Genomic DNA, 24,902 nt, shown 5'->3' with positions numbered 1-24,902 from the left:
GGTTTACTCAATATGTATACTCCATGTGCTCTGTCTCTGTGAAGGTTTACTCAATATGTATACACCATGTGCCCTAAGTGCATGAGTATTTATTTTTTAATTTTATAGTTCCAATTAAAATTGACTATATTTTAAAACATATTATCGGTCAGTTAACAAATACCAATTTGTTTGTAAAACTAAAGCATAAAAAAGATACATTCTATATAATTATTTAGCCTCCCCTGTATTAATATTGTTGTTTTGATTGATATGTATGAATCCGGGTATACTAGTTGGTTAGTAGGGAAACAAATCATAGCGGGGTAGTGGGAAAACAATGACAAATTATTCTACTCTACATATCTTTTAAATGCACACCTGTTGATTTCTATGATGAAGTGGTCAAGAATTTGAAGGTAATGGAATGGGGTCATATTTTATCTTTCCAAATAAACCAGTGATGTGAGGGATTTTCTAGCTCTCTATATCTTCATGGATTCTATCTGACAATTCGTTGTTAGCCTGTAGAAGTTATACATTCATACACGGTATGATTGAATTTGGCCGAGGTTTGATTACAATTCTTCTGATATAGCTCTTAATCGTATAAGCTTCTGATAGAAAACGGTAGCCAGTCGACTTTTATCAAATTTAGTATGATCTATGATTCGGGTACAGTAAACAAAAAGAACCACATAGGAACAGAAAGACGTATAACGTTCGTTAATGGTGTGTGTAGATTTGTTAATTATTAAAGGTGTGCAGTCAGACATTTGGTTGTCGGTTTTATAGTTCTTTTTAATAATAATAACACCAATATACTACCGAAATATTTATTTTTGTCTAAAAAATAAAGTTGAAATTATGTATCTTTGTTAAACATATAGTGTTTATTTTAATTAGATCCTGTAACACTTCTGATTTTTTTGAGGAACGTTACAGAACAATGTCATATTTGATAACGAAAGCATGCAAGGAAAATAGTTTACATACATGACACAAATATTTCGTTCAGTTGTAAATACATATTGTCTTGAGTTGGATACTGAATCTATCTCAAGGTGTATTTCTAATAAACGGAGTTATTATTTTATATTGTCAATTTAAACTCATATCTCATCTCGTATGCAGACAGTAAATCTAAGTTTACAATTTCAAATAATGATTTATAACCCGTTTGCTTAATTTTTCTTTAAATTGACAAGATAAAGTTTACATGTTTAGGATAATGTGTACTTTTCGTTGTTAATTTCGACTGATGTTGACACAAGCTTCCAACCAATACATATCACACACGGTCTTCCGGTTGTGGTGTCCTCGCAGGTCATCAACAAAACTAGATATACTGTTCTTAACACGGATTTGTCTCCTACTGATTTTCATGTAACGTATAACTTAGAATACTAATCCAAATCAAATAAAAACACATTCAAGATTGGAACGTATAAACGATGATTGTTTCTCTGTACAACTCCAAGTAAATAGTCAGTTATGATGTTTATGTCATAAATGAAAACAAGAACTGCCACAATAGTAGATACAAAAGAGACGGAGTAAATGGTTAGTGTAACACGACTTGACGACGGTTGGATTTCATCACATTTAAGTTTTCTGTCAATTGTTCTAACCCATTTGACACAAAACTCGAAAAATTTCTATTTGTTTGTATTTGGAATCTATTTGTGGTGGCATTTTCCCTCTCGGTGCCATTTCATGTCGCAAAAATGTCATTGCAGATAATTAGAACGGAGAAACATGTTTCTCTTATGGAATAGTTTTCAATACTTTTAGTGCTTAGCGGGACCTTTTCAGAATGAAAGAACTATATATGAAATATCAATTTTCAATTAAACTTCGTCACCTCATCGAACTACAAGCTTGGAAAAGGTTTCTTGGTACTTTTCCTCGACGACAGTAACGTCATCCTGCGGACCACAGGCGAAGATGATTTCCGGTGTCTCCGTGGAATGGAATACGGATTCAAGTCTTTTATCAATCTCGCAGTACGCGGTCCAATCTTGCTTTCTGTTTAACATTTTTACAGTAGATAATTATATGTTCAATCTGGTTGTACATATCCACGGATTATTGTGCAATCGATTTATTCCCCCTTCAGTTTTACATCAAGTAATGTTTTAATCATTAAAATTTCATAGGAAAATGAGACAGAGTTAACGGTCTACGCGTAGAAAATATTTTCCCCTACCGTTCCCATTAAAACCTTCACCCATCCATAAACTTCAACAAATTGACAACATCCGCGAAAATTGACTGTTTCTTGGGAAACTATGTGGTGCAGTTCTCATAACAAACAGAACATAACATTTTATGATGAATGTTAATTTTGATTTGTTACATAAAAAAAACTAATAAAATAGTAATGGAAGGAAGGAGTGTTAAATATTTAAGAATGAAGATTTTTTTTTTTTTTTCTTGACAAGGAGCCGAATTTGTAAATACATGCCCTTAAGATGTCTTTTGTTTATTTTTGCCTTTTCCTTGCTGTCTCATTAATGTACAACACATCTCTTAGTCATACATGGATGTAATGATTTTTTCTTTATTTGAAAAATAGAAAGTTGAAAAATAACTTATTTCCAAATATGATATTATTTTCATTTTTTTCTTTTCCAACATAAGGAATTAGAGAGAAAGCTGAATTCGAAACTCAAAATACTTATCTGATAATATGAAATCAGTTTATTTCGTTCATATATTTTTTTTTTTCAATTTGAATTTTTATGTATCAAGTAAACTGTTGAATAATAAAAAAAAAGTTAACTTACACTAATCATTCATTTATTCAGTTGAAGTAAAATCTATTTCCAATTTACTGATATGTTCAAGTTGTACTTCTTCTTTTGGAAGGTATTTACATGGTGTGTTATTATTTACTAAATAGACGTCCTAATTAAATCCCAAGTATACAAATTAAGTTTTCAAAAGACCTTTTATTCAGTAGATCTGAAAGGCAGTTTATCCTTAAATGAACTTCTTTCATTCACAAGACTTTATTTTCACTCACTAGGTCAGTAATACAGTTACATACAATAGTATCATAATCTTTTATTAGGATCAATTTGTACACTTGGTTAGCAAATATTCATAAGAGAAGCATTTATAAGATGTGAACAAAAGCAACACATTATGTCGTTTTATTGTAAAACGCATTAACTGATACATGCCGTACAATACAATTTTCACCTTCATTTGAATGACAATTTTTCACATTCTACTTGTAATGGCTCTGAATATACACACAGTGGTTGTTTACAACACCATAAAACGCTTTTCTAAATTTGTCTATATATCTTAACAATAGCCTCGCAATGGAAGCCGTCATTACGACGGATGCACTACTACAATACAGAAACAGATCGGTTTACGACAGAAGCGCTTACGAGAGCGACAACCAACAAAAGGATGTGCTATAGTAGAATTAACCAATTGTCCCTTGGTTGTATGATAGTTTTTATTGGAAGGAGATCTTTCAAGGCAGAGAATGGAAATTATCTTTAATCATATTAATAAAGTTGAACTATATGAAAGCATTAAGGAAATGAAAAACAGGAAATATGAATGCAATTCGAAAATGACGAGATAATGTTGACAGTGTGAAATTTAAATTAAGAAGATATATTTGAAAAGTGGAGTATTTATAAAAAGACTTAAATAAAATGCGACATGTTGCTACTCCAAAACTTAAAAGCCTTTGCACATATTAATTTACACCGTATGTACACACAGTACTACTGAATAAACAAACTTAGTTGAAGGTTATATTATGTAAATATATGACGAATACCAAGTAAACTTGAAACTAAAATTTAAAACAAAACTTAATTCCAGAATATATAAAACTTAAATATATGACGTGTCAAGAAGCGGATCATATAAGAGGTGCATCAATCAGATAGTCATAGTGGACAGATTAGAATCACCTGGATGGTGTTTTATAACAGGTGCAATGCAATGCAGTGGACGATAGTCTACCACATTTTTTTATAATCATTTAAAAATCACAAACTCTTAAAAATGAAGAAGACAAGTTTTCAGTCATCACCCTAGAAATTATTCTTTTGTTTTTATACATATACACACTTGTTTGTGTGATGTAATGTATATTTTAAGAAATTCAAAAATATCTTCTTGAGAATTCTTAAGAGATTTCTCATGTAATTGTTTAATTAACATTTTTTCTCTTTACTTAGATATGAAGTTATCGTGACAATTTTAAACAATGACTACCTTCAACATATCACAACGTCAGAAAACGTTGATTTTAAAGATATTTTGGAAACTTGATATTTTCTTCTGTCGTTTAAGACGGATTATTTCAGATCGAAGGTCACCGATACCTTCCGAACGTCCTTGCATGGAAAGGTTTCAGGAGTATCTAATGGTTTTCCGCTTGCTTGCTTTAACTGACCTCCAACGTTTAGCCGTCAAAATGTCGCCGTGGTTAAAATTGTAATCACTGATTTTCGTCAAAAATGTTTCGATTACGCCATTAAATAAAGTAAAGTACATCATCATGATGACCTGTATTATTTCCTTTGTCACTAACTAAGGGTAAACTATTATAACATAGAAGGAAACTTTTGAAGAAATCTTACCAAGACTTTGTCAACTTTTTGGATTGGCGATAGATGGTCATTTAATAATTTACTTTACAATCAAAACACTTTTTGCCGAAGCCGATTGATTATACTCCCACTTTTATTTTTTTTATTTTTATGTTAATCATTTTTCCACATCTTTTGGTGTTTCCATTTGATAAGCGAAACCAAAACATATTACGATTTAAAACATTTTTTTCAATCGATTACTAGTTACTGGAAGAAATCTTGAAAAGGGTAATATCTACGCAAAGTCTGTTTTCTCTTTTCAGAAATTCTATTTTTAGATAGAAAACCCACTGTAATTGTTCTTCAGATTGGCAAAAACATAGCTACATATCTCTGATCTTCTCTCATATTGAACCAACCATTTGGTTGCTTAGGCTATCAGATACACATCTGATCATTAATAACACCAGTCAACGAACATAATCCAAGTTTATTAAGTGTTTCGTCCTCAGCGATCAATTCATTTGTAGAGTTGTCTTCCCTCAAGCCCGATAATTAATTGATGATAAAACAATGATTGAAATTGACATGCTTAGATGGTAATTACCGTGTTAGGCGAGATTGGAATCAATTTCATCCTCCAATCTGTAGCAATAAGGGCCTATCATTAAGATTTAATTGTACGCTAATTGGTTGAATAGGATGCTGGTCGGGAAATAAGGCGGATAACTCAAATTATTGCAGAATCAATTGTTCTTGTCAATTTCCTAGAGAATGAGTTATTGTCATCGGTTTAATTGTCAAAGACAAGTTTTAAAATAATGAAATAATATAATTCTTATGGGTAAAATAGTCTTTGATCAAAATGTAAAAATCACTATAAACAAAAATTTGAACCGAATTACAAAGAATGAACAAAGTACTGTGGAAAGAGTAATTTTACAGGGATTCTTTGATGTCACAAAATGTACAAGGTTTCATATTATTACTGTGTAGAAATATGGCACATAAAGTCATAAATTGGTTGGTTATACATATGGATATAAGAACTGATAACTTTCAGTTTCTTTAGATTTTCTAGAAATACAGTTTGTCCATGCAGGTATTTCTTTGATCCTAAATTTAAAAAAAAAATGGCTAAATTCTCTTTTGTCATATTGTTTTAATAAGAGTTGGAATTGTAAGATTTTATTTTTAATTTACAGGTCTGCTTGTTCATCCTACTTGGAAAGTAAAGATGCTGGAGTTACCCAAATTCAAAAAGGCGTCAGAGATGTGTAAAGAGGCTGAAGGGCGATACCATTTAAGATGCCTTTATTTTGAAGTAGGTTTAAGATTTAAATAACATTGTGCTTTATTTGTGCTATTTGTTACTTGCACTTACTTGCAAAAATGAAAGTATACAGAAATAAGACGAACAAGAGACAAAAATACAAATATATCAATCAATGGAATTAAAAAAAACAAATTGAAAATAAAAACAAAATGTTTCCTTTTGATGTAAGATACGTGTAAAAAAATAATAAACACGTTTCTTATGTAAGTAACGTTTGTAGGAGTTAAAATATCTAGAATGTCAGTGGAATTTTATGGTTTTGTGGGAACACGTTCAGTCGCCATTTTTATCTGTACAAAAATCGACAGACCAGGATACAAAATATCCCATTTCACGTCTTTCCCCAATCGGAAGGTATTTCTTTTGTTTTAAATCAGTTGGGTATTTCAAATTTATGAGAGATAGCTCAAAATGTTAAAATCTTCACGGTTTGAATATCCACAATGACACCTTTGTTTTACTGACAGAAGCACAAACCCGTAAAAGCCTATCTTTATTTGTACAAAATATTAATTTTCGCCACCCTTTTGTTATTCTACACTAATGTTTTTAAATTCAAATCGTACATTGAAATTGAATAAACCGTAATTCATTAAGTGTTTCCCTATTAGTGCGTGATGTTATACGTTTTTCAAATGCTAGATCTTGTTTTCAGTTAAATATTTAATTTGCATCTGCAGCTAAATAATTCATTCAGAATTCAATATCGAATGTTGAATAAAAATCTATTTCTGCATATATAACTAACAAGAATTAAATAACAAATGTATTTTTTTTTAGGTTATAACAAACTTAACGTAAACACCTTCTTTTTCTGTTGCGTTTTTCTAATAATTTTGAAATTATAGCTGTAGAGAGCAAACAACTGATGCTTTTAAATTTATTATACAACACTCTACGAAGTATCGAGGTTACTGGGACCGTCCGTCTGGATTTTGGTGTCCGGATGATAACTGGACAACATACTTTGAAAACTCCAGCTTTTGGTCATATATATGCTGAGGGCAAGATCTTTATAAATTTTAGGCCAACATGTTAAAGTTCGAGGTAACAAATACTAAAATATTTCAAAGTTAGTTCAGAAAAAGGGGGTTGCGGGTGATAACTAGAAAATCTTTTTTTTTAGAAATGAATTCCTGATGACAAACGTTGGTGACTGGAACCTTACAAAAGACTGGAAGAAAACTTGAATACATATTATTATTAGGTTAAATACGAATAATACCCCAAATTTTAGAGTTATTAACTCCATAGTCAAGGTCACTATCCTATCAGCAACGAAAGATTTTTACTTGCTTGGAATTGCAACAAAACTTTGGTATATGGTTACAATAAGAAAACGATCCTTATGAGTTTTGGGGTGAAAGCTTCTAAAGTTAAGGTCGTAGATTTCTAAAAATAGGCTGACATTTGTACATAAATATTTTTCTTGATGTATCAAGAACCGTACTTTGGATTGAAATCAAAGTTTACAGACAAATGTGAAGCACAAAGTTTACAGACACGTGTGAAGCACAATGTTAAAAAAAAATATAACAGCAGTCAAAATGATATACATTTAATACAGAAAATTACTTTGTAGGTTATTTTAGACCTGAATTTAAAAAAAAAGTATAGTATAGAATTGAGAATAAGCTTATTTTCGATGAATACATTGTTCCCATTCCAATAGTTTTTACAACTTTTGAAATTAGAGAGACAATTAACAATCATAGTGTATAGGATGTTTAGGTTTATTTATTTCAGTTTAAGGTGTCTATTTCTTCCTTAAACATGTTCGGAAATCTCCTTTACTGAGTAAGTTTTGGATGTTTAACTTCCTACTTCCCTGAAATAAGGCCACCAATATAAACGAACGTCAGTTTAAACCAACTTTGCCAGAGGACACAGCTCACCGAAAAGGTGTCAATTTCAAAACGTTGATGAATTCTAATGGAAAAGTCTAAAAAATATGTTTAATGGATTTCGCAACAATTTTCCGTATACTAGTATCCATTAAGGTAGTATTGGGTAAAAACAAAAAATACACTTTTTTTTTGTCTTTTTTGGCAAAAATATATAATTTATATTGTACTATTTAAAAACTATGACGAAAAATATACATCACCAACCTTTTTCAATTTACGTTTTGTGAAAATTTGAAACATTTTGTAAGGATTACAGGGAAAAAAGCATTATTATGTAAATTGGAAGAAAACTCAAGGACAGAATTTGAAATAAAATTATGAAAAGATGGTTTCTCTAGAAATAGAACTGCTTTTGGGGAATTTAAAGAGAAAATTATTGTGTCCCCATACTTAAAATACAAAATAAGAAATTTACTGTACAATCATGTATGAAATTATAAGTTATGTGAGTCATCTCCCTTATTCTTCTGAAAATGTATGTACATATTGAAGGACTTAATAAAACTGGCGCGGGTGTGAAATTAATTCAGGGTAATTTGGCCCTACATCTCTAACGCAGCCTACCAAAAAGCTGCCATCAGCACCACGCAAATACAAATAATCGATGTAGCAGCCCAGTCCAATTTTTATTGGGTCCCAAAGTGATACTAATTGCATGCTTAAGTCTTCAAACAACTAAGAATAACGAAGAAATTGTGTTGCACGTTTAGTTTTTTTTGCATGAATGTTGCCCTCTTCCCATGACCATGCAGGCAGGTTCGCCTGATTACATTGTGCAAAAAATTGGTTTTTATTGTATTTCAAGGACAGATCACGAAAGGAACTAGATTTCATGTCATGCAAATATCCATTTTATAGAAGTATAATTGAGTGAGTGGCTATCACCGCTACCCAACCTTTAAACAGAAAACTAGTGTGCATTCATTCGAGGTTGTTATATAGATAACATAATGAAGAATGCCTGGAAGAGTTTTTGGGACAAAGAATGACCGTTCATTTATATAACATTTAGACAAAGATGACAGGAGAACTGCTACGATACAGGGGCTCTTTTCACAAAAAATCTTACGACTAAAATTGATCGTAAGTTATACTGAAATGTTCATGACTTACGAGTGTTTTTACTCTTAAGATTTTTTGTGAAATGAGTCGCAGGTCTTTGTGTGAGATTGCAGTGATATAAGCAACTGAAAACACGATGCGTTTAATACAAAAACTATAAATATAATGGGCTGATACTGAAATACATGTTTTGCATGTCAAGTATATTATCATTTTTTGTCCGTTATGAAGAACGTAAGAATACTGAAGATATGTTTAGGTTTGACATTGCAGAGGGTTTTTTTTTCTTTATATGATGCACGTGATAAGTGTTGACCAAAAGCAACATAAAGTGTACATTTTAATACGAGAGAGCTTATTTTTTATGGTGATTTTAATTTAGTTCGAAGATGATGCGGGAATTCCTTCTAACCTATATTTATCTATAATGTAACGAAGCCAGTCCCATAGAAAGTTACTAAAGAATGCACCTCGTTAAACATTCCTTTATGCCAGGTAAACGAAGCACGAGAAAAATAATATAACTGAAATTCAATCATGCAATGAAAGTTATGACAGCTAATGTAGAATTTAATTGTTGTGTTACGTCGTCAGTTAATAGTCCCTTGATAGTTTGTTTACAATTAACGCTATCTCCAGTGGGTAAAAACCTGAAACAACTGGGTATCGAACTCTTGAATCTACCCTTTTATGTTTCCAGATATACATCATTTCTAACAATAAATGGTTTGAAAATCTGATATCTATTTGAGAATAAAGAAGAAAGTACTCGATATCGACGGCTTGTGTATCAACCCGAGTCGTTCATCAAACATGTCGCTATTACGTTTGTTTATTCAATTCAGCAACTAGAAAGGCATTAGCGATTAATGTAACAATACCCTATAAAACAGATCGACAGATAGGTAAATGAAAAGAGTAATGGTGTTATATGCTATTTGATCGGGTATTTCAAATTGAACAAATTTGTTGACCTTAAATCATTTAACGACTGCTGTAAGTGGGTATTGTCATATCCCGACAATCAATGCCGAGCTCACTTCCGGTAATATATCACAAGTTCCAAGACGGTTCTGGTTAGGTATAGTCTGGAAAAATGGCAATTGATCTTGTTTCAAACAATTTCTGGTAGCAATATAAGCGGCATATTTGTCATTTAAGTATATTGCTGCGGTCGGAAGGACAATATATCAATAAAGGCGAGCTGTTTGCCATAAAAGCGTGTCTACCATGTAGCCACACTTCAATGCAATTATACTAATTGTATTTTATAGGTAAACTGACAAATTGATGGGATCCTTTGCTGTTTCGACAATACAAAACCATAACGTTTGACGATTTGCTATTAATCACCTTCCTGATTTATGGAATTGAAGGGGATTTCTTTCTAAAATTGGCATAATTGAGATTAGTAGAAGTCTAAGATGTCGTATAAAATTTTGAAACTGCTAGTAAAGAATATTTATTGTAATGATTGATGAAGAGATTCATGTTTGTTTCATTTTTTTACTTTTGGCAAGGGCATAACACTGCAAAAATAAACAATCTCACAATTCCGTATTCTCTGAAAGTTCATTTTGTACTTTTGTTTTGATTAAATGCATAACTAAGGAATGGATAACGCAATATGATTATTACTTTTTTAGGTTGCTTTTGGTTTAATTGATTCGTGTCGTATTTCCCTCGTACAATTAGTTTTCTGAAGTCTATGAGGCCTACATGTTAAAATAGTAAGGATTTGCTTTAGCATATATACCTTTTCTCTGCTTTCGGAATAATTATCGGGTTATGTTATCGTAACGATTATTATTGCAATGCATTTTGTGAAAAATATAAAAACGGCATTCGCGACGTATCACAAAAGATATTTGAATTTCTACGTTAGTATTTCTGTATCACATATATCAAACTTGTCCCTTGCCAGGAAATTGGAATTCAGTTGGTATTGGTTGTTATATATCATAAATTTGTTTTTCGTTTATTGTTTTTTCACAGTTTGGTTTTGAGTTGTGCTGTTGCACCTCTGTCCCAGGTTAGGCGCCCTCAGACAAGTTTGACCACACAACATTCTGTAAATTTGCCTGTCCATAGTCAGGAGACTGAAATTCAGTGGTTCTCGTTTGTTACTGTATATCATTTTTGTTTTTCGTTTGTTGAATTTTTTTTAGCTTGCTTATCGGTATTTAGTTTTCGTTGTTGCACATTGGTTGGGTATATTCGTAAGAAAATAAAATGCAATATGAGGCCCTTTGAAGATAAGATATTTTCGAGTATATATAATCAAATAATCCATGTCAGGAGAGTAGATCGTTGCTAGTACCCTCAACTCTCAAAGGGGTCCTTAGGTTGACTTATGTAAGGCGAAATTTATTATTCCATCCATTATGCCCCAATTTCCAGTTGCATCAGAGTTGATCTAGTAATGTTTGGGACTATTAAAGTTTCCATCTTCCTTATATAAAGTTGATCTAGTAAAGTTTGGGACTATTAAAGTTTCCATCTTCCTTATATAAAGTTGATCTAGTAATGTTTGGGACTATTAAAGGTTCCATCATCCTTATATAAAGTTGATCTAGTAATGTTTGGGACTATTAAAGTTTCCATCTTCCTTATATAAAGTTGATCTAGTAATGTTTGGGACTATTAAAGTTTCCATCTTCCTTATATAAAGTTGATCTAGTAATGTTTGGGACTATTAAAGTTTCCATCTTCCTTATATAAAGTTGATCTAGTAATGTTTGGGACTATTAAAGTTTCCATCTTCCTTATATAAAGTTGATCTAGTAATGTTTGGGACTATTAAAGTTTCCATCTTCCTTATATAAAGTTGATCTAGTAATGTTTGGGACTATTAAAGTTTCCATCTTCCTTATATAAAGTTGATCTAGTAATGTTTGGGACTATTAAAGGTTCCATCGTCCTTAAATAAAGTTGACCTGGCAATGTTTGGGACTGACTATTAAAGGTTCCATCTTCCTTAAATAAAGTTGATCTAGCAATTTTGGGGGATATTAAAGGTTCCATCTTCATTTAACAAAAAAGTTGATCTATATATAGCAATTTTTGCAACTACTTGTTATTACTGGTAATAAATAATTGCGCATCTATTTATACCCTTTTCACTTCCTAACATTTTCTCTGAGCGCTCCTGATGAAAGAAGTGGCAAACACTGTAATTGTAGTAGCTTTATTGATATTTCAAAAAAATTATAAAATGATAACCACATTTAATCATCAGCTCAGAAGTTTTATTAGTACTTTTAAGGTCTTTTTTGGTCAAATAGCTTCTTAAGTATTTATATACACCCTTGGCTTTACTTTTTTGGGATGGAGCGTTCCTGATGAAGGTTTATCCTTCCTACCAATGCATATCTACCCGAGTTAAAAGTACTTTTTATGACCTGTATAACCACAGAAAGTTATACGAAAAAGAAAAAAAAGAAAAGACTATAATTGTATTACACACCGAACACAGACTAAACAAACACCCAATAAAAAAAAAACAGACAGAAGGGGCAAATATTAAACTGTCTACTGATTTTTAAATTTCCTTTGCAGGTTACGTAAAATAAATGCATTGGTCAATAACTTAATCAGAATTGGAGATGCTGTCTTGTATTTCTGCTGTATATATACTTGTTAAACAACTTATTGGAATAACTTTTAAAAGCAGAAGATCAAGTCAAAGCCTAAACTTTGTAGATATTCAAAGGGACAGGTAAGTTAAAGCTTAAACTTCGTAGATATTCAAAGGGACAGGTAAGTTAAAGTAACTAAAATATAAAAAAAAAAATAATGAAAAGAATGTTATTTAAAGAAGAGCTTTGAGAAAATTAGAAAATAAGTACAGCAAATTTCGAAAAATTTAACAAAGGAAGAGGTTAAAACATCGAAAAAATTATATTCCATACATAACGTTTACCTGGACACATTATGCATATAAACTTCAAACGGAAATCAGTTGACTGAACGGTTATGGATGACATTTTGTTAAAACATCGAAAAAATTATATTCCATACATAACGTTTACCTGGACACATTATGCATATAAACTTCAAACGGAAATCAGTTGACTGAACGGTTATGGATGACATTTTGTACAAGTTAATTCGTTCTTATTGAAGGTTAGAAGGATAACTTTTTCTTTTTCTTTAAGTTCTATTCACATTCTATAAATGTTTATAATTGGAAAACAATAATAATACAAGTTGACCAGTATTACAATCTATTTGGATGAGATATTCATTGCTTTTTTAGTACTGTTTCAGAGATTTACCACGTTAAGTTTTTATCAGGATATGTTATAGGGTAAAACATATGATTCCTTGTGATCGTGCATATCTTGCACATCTCTTGTTTATCGTAAATACGAATTTGCAATTCATTTTCTTGTGACAAAATAGATGTAAACATGATTTGTAGTTATCAATAGCTCAAAGTAGACGGTTTTTCTTATAGGTCATAAAAGTACAAAAAGAAAAAGAAATGCTTTAATAAGATGCTCGTTTAAAAAAGTTATATTAATTTTGAATCACATAATAATAGGAATAAATCGAATAAAATGACAAATAATATCCTTCATCAGTTGCATAAAGACACGAAAAGAAAAACCTTACGAAATGACTAGTTAAAACCAAATAAATTTCTAAGTTTCAAAACAAAGGAACAATATATGTAGTAACGGATATGGATCACAATGCTGAGTTTTAATATAAAATATTGATGATGGCAGTTTTACAATAAAGCAACCTTTCCATTCATTTCAGACAATTAAAATATTGTGGTTAAATCGCTGATAGAATATGAAGTCCGGCCATTGTTCTGTGGATTTACCGGGTACATTAATATGAAACCGAGGTCAAACAGATCATCAGAATGATTTTTCTCAGGAGCTGGAGCAGTCATGCATAGAGGGGTTAATATTTAGGTCAAGAGAACCGGTCACTCAGAAGCACTTTACAGTTGGACATTTCAATTTATTTCTAATTAGTGACCAGAACATTATTTGCGCCAATGTTTGATGGTGTTGACATTTTATATTGCAGGTGTATAGAGATTTTCATTATTTGTTTAAACCGTGATTCATAACTCTGGATTGTTTGTAACAGAAAAACCGAGAAGAAACAATTGATAACGAAATTAAACAAATGTATTAACTAACAAATACTTATTAAATGTGTCTTTCTTGATGATCGTGTCACAGTTTGTTTCGCAATGTTTTATTCATTTGATCAGAAAAAATGTATTTTTTTTGTAAGTTATGTTTTGCAGAAGAAAAACTTGATATTTTGATATTCAAAACGATTTGTAAATTTATTTCAATTTTTGTGGAAAATGTATTACTAGAAATTTTCCAGACACAAATTGAAGTTTTATAATAAATACATTGGATCTATACTAGGTCAGGATCCTGAGTTACACTTCTGGAAACAAATTAAGCTTTTTTAAGGGGTAGGTTTAAAAACTATTTGAGCTCGTTTAAAAGTCTAAATTTCTTAGCTTTTCAAATTGACGGATTCTTTTCGATGCTATATAAAATTTCTTGAAGTCACCAAAGTCTGTCAAATACAATAATTTAATACATAGCAGAAAGTAATGTATGTTGTTACCTTTTTCTTTTTTTATTTAAGGGGAAACAGATTCAGACGTCAGTTTATTTCGTTTCCCAAACGTGAAACTAGAATCTATCTTTTCTTTGAGAAACGTCAGAAAAAATGAATTATCAAAAATATCAGATCAATCTATAAACAAAAGTTTGTCAGTCAAATAATCACAAATAACAAATATTGAATCGTGTTTCTAGGCCAACCAAGAAAAACGGATTTGCTTCCCGAATGGGAAAAAGAACCTCCAAAATGCGTTTCGGTAAAATGTTAGATGTTCAAAGTTTCAAGTTGTATTTGTTCATAGTACTATATATGCACTTTTGGCATGGACTAACAAACATGTTATAGAATATTTAATACAACCGAATAAACTGTATTAATTCGACTTAAATATCATATCCAACCAGTTAATTGCAGAAAGTCATCAGGTACAATTAATGTCAATCTCAAAAGAACAGCAAAATATTATTGGATGGCACTTCCTGAAAACAACAGGTTTCTTTCAAATGGTAAAGAAATAATATGCAATTCTACTTTTGTGGAAATAGAAACGTGCTGCAATGTCTTTGTATTTTAGACAATAGCGTCACAGTCTATATTCTGTATATGCAATGTAATAAAAAGTATAAAATAACATGATCGAAAGCTGATGTCACAGGGTATAATAGCCATAAATTGTGTTGGATTTTCCTGAGTTAGCCATCCAAAGAAACGCCAACACAGAGGAACTGTTGGAGGTGAAACGTTTTATTTTTTTCCTGTTTTGCTTACCATGTATAGCATTAGAAAGTTGGTTAACGCTGAGACAGCAGTTATATAATGTTTTGGTCATGTATTATACTGTTTTGTTTTGTCTATTGATTTAGTGTTGATTTCTGTACATTCGGTGATAAATAAATCATTCATATTCAGGATTGGTCATGGTCCTTAAAAGTATTATGGTTATTTTTAAGAAAAACAATAGCTTTTACATACAATCATTCAAAGAGCTCTTATAGTATTTTACAATTGTTTGTGTTACTCCAAAAATCGCCTAACGCATTTCATGTTTTTTTTTATTTCATTTACCATATGGGTGTCTAAATTGGCAGATCCACTTGCCATATGGTATTTTCATTCAAATTTCCATATTGGATTTTTTTTGGATGTAACAAGATTAAAAAAGATAGAAAAAAAAAACGAAATTTGAAAGTGTCATTACAGTTTCAGGTTTATCAGAAAAAAAATATTTTGCTTATTGCAAGTTGATCAGCTGAAATTATATGGTGACAAAGGTTATTTAATAACATATTCTCAGTTTTTGTTTATATGTGAATAAAAGGAGACGTTGGATATACGCCAAACAGAGAGCAACCGAAACAACACACAAATCAATATACATCCAGAAGTAGTTACCAGTATTAATTTCGATTCTATAGAGTTTTTTTTTAATACAAAGCCAAATATTCTCTTTGACAAACTTCATTATGAATTATTTGTGTATATAGAAATTATACATGGAAGTTTTACTATTTTTGTTTTTTTTTTCCAGACTTACCTTGGGATGCTGTCTATGGTATATCTTTGTCGTTTAGGGCACAGGCACTTGTCTCTGATATTTTTTCACCTGTATACTTATATTCAAGAATATATGTATTTTTTCAGAGACAAATGCCTGTGGTTTAGGGTGTTGGTTGTAGAACTTTCGTTAGTTTCTGTAAAATTGAATTATAACTTGTGTAGACTTGGGTCAATTAAGAGATTGATAAATTGTAACTAAGTCTTGTTGGTTGCTGAAGACCGTATGCTGACCTTTCACCCATACTAGTGCAATGGGTTATGCAAATTTGGAAGGATATAAAACCGAGTTTACATTTATAATGGACACGTCGCAATAAGGACGAATTCGGTTTTTAATTCCATTTTTGGCAAAGCCATTCCTAAATATACAAAATGGTACAAATCAACAATTCCAGACATATATATTAATTTTAATAAATATCAAGAACATTTCAATACATCTCAATTTTAATGTGTCCACGTATTAGACATAGCGTGGAGTCCCAGATACCAAAGTAATAAAACGTATCAAAGACTGTCAATCAAACATAAAGAATGTCCTTTTCATTTTGTCTAATGGAATACGCTATCCACTTTTTGTTAATAAACACTCTTCATGCAGAAATCCCAATGTTTTAAACTAATTATTTTGCATCGACAGCAAATCCTTACCTGTCCACATTAAAGTTGTGTTGCTAGTCTTACGAGTGTTTATTTTCGTAGTATTTACTGTTATTGAGTAAAGTTATCGATCGACAGGGTGATAAATTTTGATAATGCCCCCACAACGATAATATATGTTTTCGCAAAGATAAAATATACCATTTACCGTTGTGACATTCATGTTATTTAGATCATAAGCTAAAAGGAAACGGCATAAATCACGTTAGTAAAGATACACCCTTGGAATCAGACACTGGGTACGTTTTTTTCTTGAACCCTGGACTAGGATGGACCAGTTGTAAATGTGGGTTTTATGAATTGTATTTAAGCTGATTATGGTTGCACACAAATAATACAGATAACCATCCTAATCTTGATAATGATTTAGTGTTTTGTTCTTTTCTAGTTATCAAATAGAACATAAATAAAAATGCATATCCTGTCAACTCCTCATCATGTACTAAGAGTACAATAAGACCCAACATATGAAATGCACCAATCCATTTACACAATCACACATAGTCGACAGAACAGGGGGTGCAAAAGCCCCTCCCCCACAATTTTCAACTTTTTCAACTAAAAATCGAGAAACTGTATGTTGAACATTAAAATGCTTTTAAATCCACTATAACATCCCTTTTCTATGCTAACCAGCTTATCGTAGGTCAAACGTTTCCTTAAAAGTAGCATCCCTCTTCTATGCTTACTAGCTTATCGTAGGTCAAACGTTTCCTTAAAAGTAGCATCCCTCTTCTATGCTTACTAGCTTATCGTAGGTCAAACGTTTCCTTAAAAATATTACCCGCCTTTAATGAATCAACACAATTAGATATTAGTATCTTCAGTATACAAATCTGTTTAATATTCATTTGTAGTTAGTATATATTTATGATTTTAAGTGCAATATAATTCCTCAATCGTACATATTATTTGTCATTATATAAAAGTGAAGATAAACATGCTTTGGTTATGATCTAAGCTTTTGAAATTAAAAACTAATTTACTAATCTTTCCTTTCCAAAACTTGCTGCTTTTGTTGCATCACACAGAAAAGAAAAATAAGTGTTAAGAAACTGTAAAAATATTCGTCTTACGGGTCAAATGTTAGCTCTGTACAAGATTCATCGAAAAAGTTTACATATGCTTCATACATCATTGCTAATGGACCTTAAGAAATACAAGGTTTTTCTTAAAAGCTTTCTCTCGCACAAACATGATTAGTTTTTCAACAAATATTCAGTAAAGCCGTTCTAATGCAATTCAAATCCTCACCTTATTAACGGAATAAGTATAACTCATTAGCGCTACATAATACTGGCTTTTACCGTTTAATGAAAAGGATTGGAATTAAGAGGGTTGTAGTGGCGGTTTATGGAGATTAAGGTGGGTTTGGAAAGATAATGTTGTTCATCTTAACCAAAACTCTTTCCTGACATCGCCCGAGTTTGACGGATATAAGAAAGTGACACTTGTTCAGTTCAATTGAAATATATGCATTTTTAATGAGTTTTGAGGAAACTGAAAATGTGCACCTGTTCAAAAGTAAATTTATGTATTTGCAAAAATGTCGAAAAGGATAAAAACTAATTATATGTATGTTTATTTTCATTCAGTTTTTGAAGAGAATTATTTACGCAGTGATTTGATTGAATATATTGTACACTTTGTATTTGTCTAAGCCTTGAAAGTCGGACACTTGAGCTAAGTTAAACTTTGATAGTAAAGTAGGGAAGTGAATCAAATGGTGCCAATAATAAAATAGTCATATTGTACTTGTCATAAAGGCGCTTCATAAACATACTTTTATGTACTTTTCGGATTTTATAGTTTTTCAAATGTGTCTTTGTGCTTCTGGAAAAGAAATTCATCGTCAACGAGCAGTATCTAAAAAGACCCTCGATTTACAAAATATTAGGACTAAAAAGACCATAGGACTAAAAAGACCCTTAATTTACAAAATATTAGGACTAAAAAACCAATTGTGACAGTAATAGGCTACAAATTATCTGTAGATCACATGACTTCGCTTCTTTTTCGTTAATTATTCGTTTCTTTTTACTTTTGGACAACAACAAAAATAAGAATACCATAATGAGACGGAAATTATATAACAGAATAAATGTAAGAACAACAACATAGAAAGAAGGCAGCTGAGGTGTAACACTCGAAACGGAAATACCATACACCTCAAATAGATTGTAACCGTAACTAATTCTTTAAAACTACCCTTAGGCTTAAAATAATCGGTTTGCGACACCAAGAATTGACCTCAGTTAAGAAATAGCCTACAGTTCAACCATATAATAATGTCTTATTTACCAATTTGTAAATCGTGAAATTTATATTGCTTACCTTCTAGTCAAATTCATCGCTAGTTTCAATGATTTGAGACATGGAACTTTGGTTAATATTGCAATCAAATTTATTCGAACAAAAGATTTTGCATAACGGTACATTCATCCACAATACAACTTTAAACGTATATTTAAATTAAGTTGTTAATTCCTTTGTCAAAATGCCCTCTTCAAAGTGACAGGAACGCTAAGATGGGTAAAATTGCGATAAGTGTTTAACTAGTTTTGTTTCAGTTGTCATTTCAGAAGTGTCCAGGTAAATAAAAGTAAATGCATTTCCCCACTGAAAAAAATAGCAGAAAAGTATTAATAAAAGAGATGAACATAAGAAAATCACTAAAAGTTTTGATGGCGGTCATTCGTTCTTCCTCACGTTGGTAAGACATGCATGGGTATGAAATACATGTTCTTTTCTGATTATGAATGATAAAATTGTTATTCCAGTGTTTGAAAGCCAAACTTCTACACATAAAATAGCAATGATAATACAAATCAAAATTATAGAACAATAAACTATGAAACTAGAAAAAAACACATGTAAGATTACCTTTTATATTCTAAATCCGTAAGTAAAGGGAAATAATTCAAGTAGAAATTTTAATTACATTTAACCAGGCATTATCTACATGTCGCTTTTATTTGATTGTCAACATATTTAAATGTGTCTGTGTGTAAAAATGTTTGTTAGTACTGTATTTTGTATATTTGTGAGTATTGGATTTTGTATGTGAAGACCCTGTATTAGGATTTTTAATCCAATACATGATTTGATTTATAAATTAATAAATGGGTTTGGCAATAAAATTAAAGATGAACCGAGGAAATATATTTATTAATTAATATGTAACATATACACTAGAATTTGCATCTTCTTTCCCTTGATTACATTTATTGATAATAATGACAAAAATTTAATTCAGTCTAAATGCGTTGTAATATTGGCTATTTGACACTCAATAATTGAAACGCAATTGTCCAATGATGCTCAAACATTGAAAATTCAATGAAAATTTACCGTCACCTTATTGGCGTCGGAGTCTATAGATTATTCCATCTGCCCGACCTTGTATTGCTGATAATAGCTAAGGGATGAAGTCGGATTACCTTTTAAAGAAATATAAAAGTAAAAAGATATTTCTGCTTGATTTGATCATATATCAAATGATTTGCAAATACATTTACAACTTGGATGTCAACACGCGGTTACTCAGTGCAATTTACATTTTACACTGAAATAGAATAAGTATATTTATTTCAGAATCAATACCAAAAAGTCGGGTGTTCAGAGATTGATAGATGTCAATCAAATAAGCATTCTGAATATGTAATGAGTGGTAATTATCGACCAAATTTGTTTATAATAAATGATATAGTCATCTAGCAATAGCAGAATTTAGAAAATGGTAAAAATAGGTAAATTAATCATGTCAGCATGCTTTTCTGTACGTTTTCTTGATATATCTGCTTTGGATACAAATAAAAATTAAATTTTCGGAGAAATACGGCTGTAAAAGCTTAATTTTGAAAAGTTCGAGCAATCAACGCTAGCTTTTGGGTTGGTATATGCCAAGTTTTATAAGTGAAATGTGGAAACAGATTGAATTTATGCAAAACGAAATTTCATCAAGTACTGATGAAGAGTATCATCTCTTTTAATTTTAAATAGTCCTAAAAACCTACTGAATATGCTGCGTCTTTTATTTTCTCTGCCTGTCACTGTTTTATCGTTTATATTGGGAAGCCACTTCTAATTATGAGGTTCACTGTGCTTTTTGAGCATGTATATGTCAAATGATATACTCTGTTTATGACAAGTTGGTAAACTATATGTATTTCTTAACCTGATGATATAAAATAGTGGAGAAGGTACCAGATGGGGAATACAAATACAAATAAAACGGTTAAACGTATTGAAATATAAAACGGTTAAACGTATTCAAATATAAAACGGTTTCCTTTTATTATAAACATATATTTTTTTGTGAGAATATTTTTCTTTTCTCTCTTTGTTATGCTATCGATTTTAAGTATTTTCATTTTATTTACTGATATTTATTCGACAGAAGTTGGGTGCTAAAACATGGTTTGTAGTTGTCAAGATCAGTTCAACACTATGTTTAGACTGTAACCAATTGGAATTTTGGCTGTGATGGAATATTTATGTGACAGATAAATATGAATATCCACTGTGTAGTCTAAGTTAGAATCCATTCCTTCCTCTCCAGCAACATAGTATACCTTCAGTAACAACGTGAATGTCACATGACTGCAGCCTTTTTAGAAACACACAGGTTGTCTATGGTGATGATTTTAGTATTTTTGGGAAAGTAAGATTTAAAGAAGATTATTGGTTTTCTCAGTTTTTTGTTGAAATACATTCGATTTTCTGTTTCTAATTACCTCCTTAGTATATGCAATTTTTCTCTTTTTAGTTTATGTTTGTTCATCAAAAAGAGATATCTAAGTAATTAAAAGGCATCTTTATGTATACTTGCATTAATTTTTACACATATTTAATCAGGCATTGCACTGGAATATTATTTTTTGAACTTATAAAAACCTTGCTGTATAAAATTCATTTTGAAGTTTGGATATTTGTAGTTTATTCTAAATCTTTTCACAGTTTTTTCTAGAGTTGGGTCGATTTAGTTTTCGATAAAGACACTTGTCTATAATTGTTGATGGAGACTGGTTGTCGACCACAAGATGCTTTTTGACCCTATTGTGGTGGAGCGTAGAATATTAGAATGCGAGATCAGCGTTTTCTTTGTATTCATTTTCACCGACGATTTTTGACAGAAGATCGAAGACTTATCAAAGATTTATATAGTAATAGCCTGTCCAGTTCGAAAGTTTGCACTGATACTAACTTGTTCACTGGAATTGTGGAATTTAAAAATATATAGATACTTTAAAATTAGCTTGTTAGCGCTCTCTCGTCTATGTTTAATTCGATTAAAAACGAATGTTTATATTTCCAATTTCATTAGAGATGAAATGATTGGGTAGTAAAATGTTAATAAATTCAGTCTTGTTCTTTGCTCGTCTAAGGCTACTTGTAAAAAAATGGCTACCATTTAACATTGATTTGAGGAAGCTTGAAAACAGGACACTAAAATGAGGCTACATTGTTATATTTAGTCTTGTATTGACATTGATATACTGCTGCACATACACGTATTTCTAGTCATGCAACCATCACATGGTACTAAAACAGAACAAATTCCAAAGAATTTACGATTGCACACTCTAATATCCTTGATGGATTTTTAGAGTTTGTTAATATGCTGGAACACTGTGAATTGGCTTCTTTCTGTAGTCAACACTTATCAAGCGATACAAAAAGAAATACATATTTAATCATACGATTTTCAACACAAGATCTGTATATCAACTTAACTTATATAGTCTAGAAAATTAAGTTGTGAACAAGAGGTATGTGTTTTCTAGATCTGTAAAATAAACACTAAACTCCTTAAAAATCATACCAGTAAGATACAACTCTCATGGTATATCAGCATTTGACGGGATTATCTAAGTTTTTTTTTAGGAAATCAACACCCCCTTTGTTAATATCGATACAGCGGAATAAAAGTATGTATCTATGGTGAATTTATGTTCACTAAAGAATATTAGTGCAAAAAGGCTTACGTCTTTAATCGGTTTCGTCATCATGTTATTTCTAAAGAGCATCGCAGGTATTATTTACACAAATTATGAAAGCAATTAGGCCTGTTTAGAATATTTTTAACGACTTTTTGTATAGTTTTCAACAGTTGCAGTCGTGTTTGATGGTGCGTGACGTCATCATCCGTATGTCCTGCATGTGATCGTAAATTACGATTTACTTCAAGTTTGGTAGCATTTTGTCTCATATGTTAAGCAAGATATATAGTAGCAATACCTTTACAATTACATTATCCAATGTTCTCATTCTGGTAACCATTTTAGCAATGTTAGATAACGGTAGGGTCATCAACTATGATTTTAATCAAGATATATTTACTATCATTTTCTTAAGTTTGCCAGTTTTATGATTTTAATAAATTTATTTTTATGAAAGTTTAATTAAAGATTTTATTTGATTTTACACCTATGTTCTCGTGTCCTATTTTTAGTAATATATGTTGGAAAATCGATCTGAAAGATACCGTCATAATTTTAAAACAACACACTCTAATGATGAGTGTTGTGAAGTTGAATTCAATTTTCAGAAAAGAAGATTTTAAAGTAAAGCTTACGATGTCAAGTGACTAGAAAAGCTCGTGCATACTGACGCAAACGATAGAATGTTTTAAGATCTTAGCGTCCGTCCGTTCGTCCGTCCATACTTTCCGTTTAAAGTTTTTGTTTAAGGTAGTGTACCATGAAGTAATAGACTAATCAATTTGAAACTTAGTACACATGATCATAATGATGTGAACTTTTGAAAATTTGTGCTAAAGAACATGGCTAAGTTAAACATGTTTGTGAGTGCTTAACCCCTTAACCTGTGACATTGATGTAACAGAACAACATAAACTAAGAAATTAGTTGGAACGAGCTTTGCTAATTGGATCAGCACAAAGCACAAAACAATTACAAAATGACAAAAGACACGAAATACTGATATCATAGTACACTCAGTTTCTAAAAGCTAGTTCAAACACAATTTCAACTAATAAATCAAACCACGTCTTCCTTAACAAAAGTATCAATCAGTACACATCCAATAGATTTAGTGTAAAGCCGTCATAAACAGTCTGAATAAAGCGTGCTCTTGTGCAATGTCAAATATAAGTATCGACAGGATGAAGGACCATTTGTGTTCATAACTGTATAGCAATTTTATTTTGACAAAATCCATTTTAAGATGTCGATGCAAACAATATTGAAAGATTTTACTACAATTCTTAATTGATAACTTTTATGACAATTCAAATGAACAACAGGTTAACATGGATCGTATCTAAATTTATGGGCACTATAAACAGCATCACAATAAAAAGTTTTCTACAGGTAATGCCAAACTTCCAAACCAAATGTTTGCATCTATGGAAGAGTTTAGTAAAGGTTTCAATTTTACTGTGTAGACGAAATCCCTGACTTAATAATTTATCAGTCATACACATCATCTTAATTGAAGTCTAAAAGTCACTGCAGATACGGTCGAAACACTCGAGTTGAAATATATACACACTATAAGGAGGGACAAAGGGAACTTCATCGTCCAAAAATTGAAAGTTAACAATAAGGGAAAAAACATCGTTTCTTTTGTCGGTAATGTTTCCATAGAGTTTCCTGTTTGTAACAGACCTATCCAAATCTAGAAAAGAATAAGAATTTCTGTTCATAAAGTTCTCTTTGGTAACTTTCCGTAGTAAAATTACAGACTTATTGATTAATTGAAGCCAAAATATCATCAAGATAGCGGTGAGTGTTAACATTTTTTTCTACTACATGGAATTTATACAGATCTCTACTGAGATTGGCCAAATATTGTGATTTATAACGATATACAGTAACAATCCTGTTATAAAATGGCGCTTTTGGTGCCCATAGGATACTTAACTGTCGATAAAATTTACTGTCAAAACTAACAAAGATGTTGTCAAGGTGAAACTAACAGCTTTTAAAATCATAACATCACAGCATTGAGCGTTCCTGATGAATGTAAATCCAGAAAGGCGCTTCAAACGCATGACACTTATAAAGTGTTGTTTTCATTCCCCCCCCCCCCCCCCCAAATAGTATATATAGCATACTTTTTCAGTACAGGCGAAGGCTTTATATGAAATGCAGCATTTACATTTCCAATCCGATTTTAAGAAGACCATTTGATAGAATAAGAAAAAATTCAGGTTGATAAGATTTTGTGGAAGTTTAGTGTAGTGAGCCGAAAAGT

The 24,902-nt window shown here is 31.2% G+C and overlaps 1 long non-coding RNA gene across 8 annotated transcripts in view; it reads left to right on the top strand.

Moving 5' to 3' along the window:
• LOC127737986 (uncharacterized) overlaps positions 1-15,398 on the top strand; it is a 113,433-nt gene extending 98,035 nt beyond the window's left edge. For 7 of the 8 annotated variants that reach the window (XR_007999905.1, XR_007999901.1, XR_007999902.1 and 4 more), the window contains 3 exons: positions 5,756-5,874; positions 12,414-12,573; positions 13,623-15,398. This is a non-coding gene — a long non-coding RNA (uncharacterized LOC127737986). The remainder of the gene's footprint in view (positions 1-5,755; positions 5,875-12,413; positions 12,574-13,622) is intronic. The other variant, XR_007999898.1, reaches the window with a different exon arrangement.
• The last annotated feature ends 9,504 nt before the right edge of the window (positions 15,399-24,902 follow it).

This window comes from Mytilus californianus, unplaced genomic scaffold, assembly GCF_021869535.1.
Source record: "Mytilus californianus isolate M0D057914Y unplaced genomic scaffold, xbMytCali1.0.p SCAF_4, whole genome shotgun sequence".
Lineage (NCBI taxonomy): Eukaryota > Metazoa > Mollusca > Bivalvia > Mytilida > Mytilidae > Mytilus > Mytilus californianus.
The sequence above is the reverse complement of the archived record's forward strand: the minus strand, read 5'-3'. Positions and strand labels throughout refer to the sequence as shown.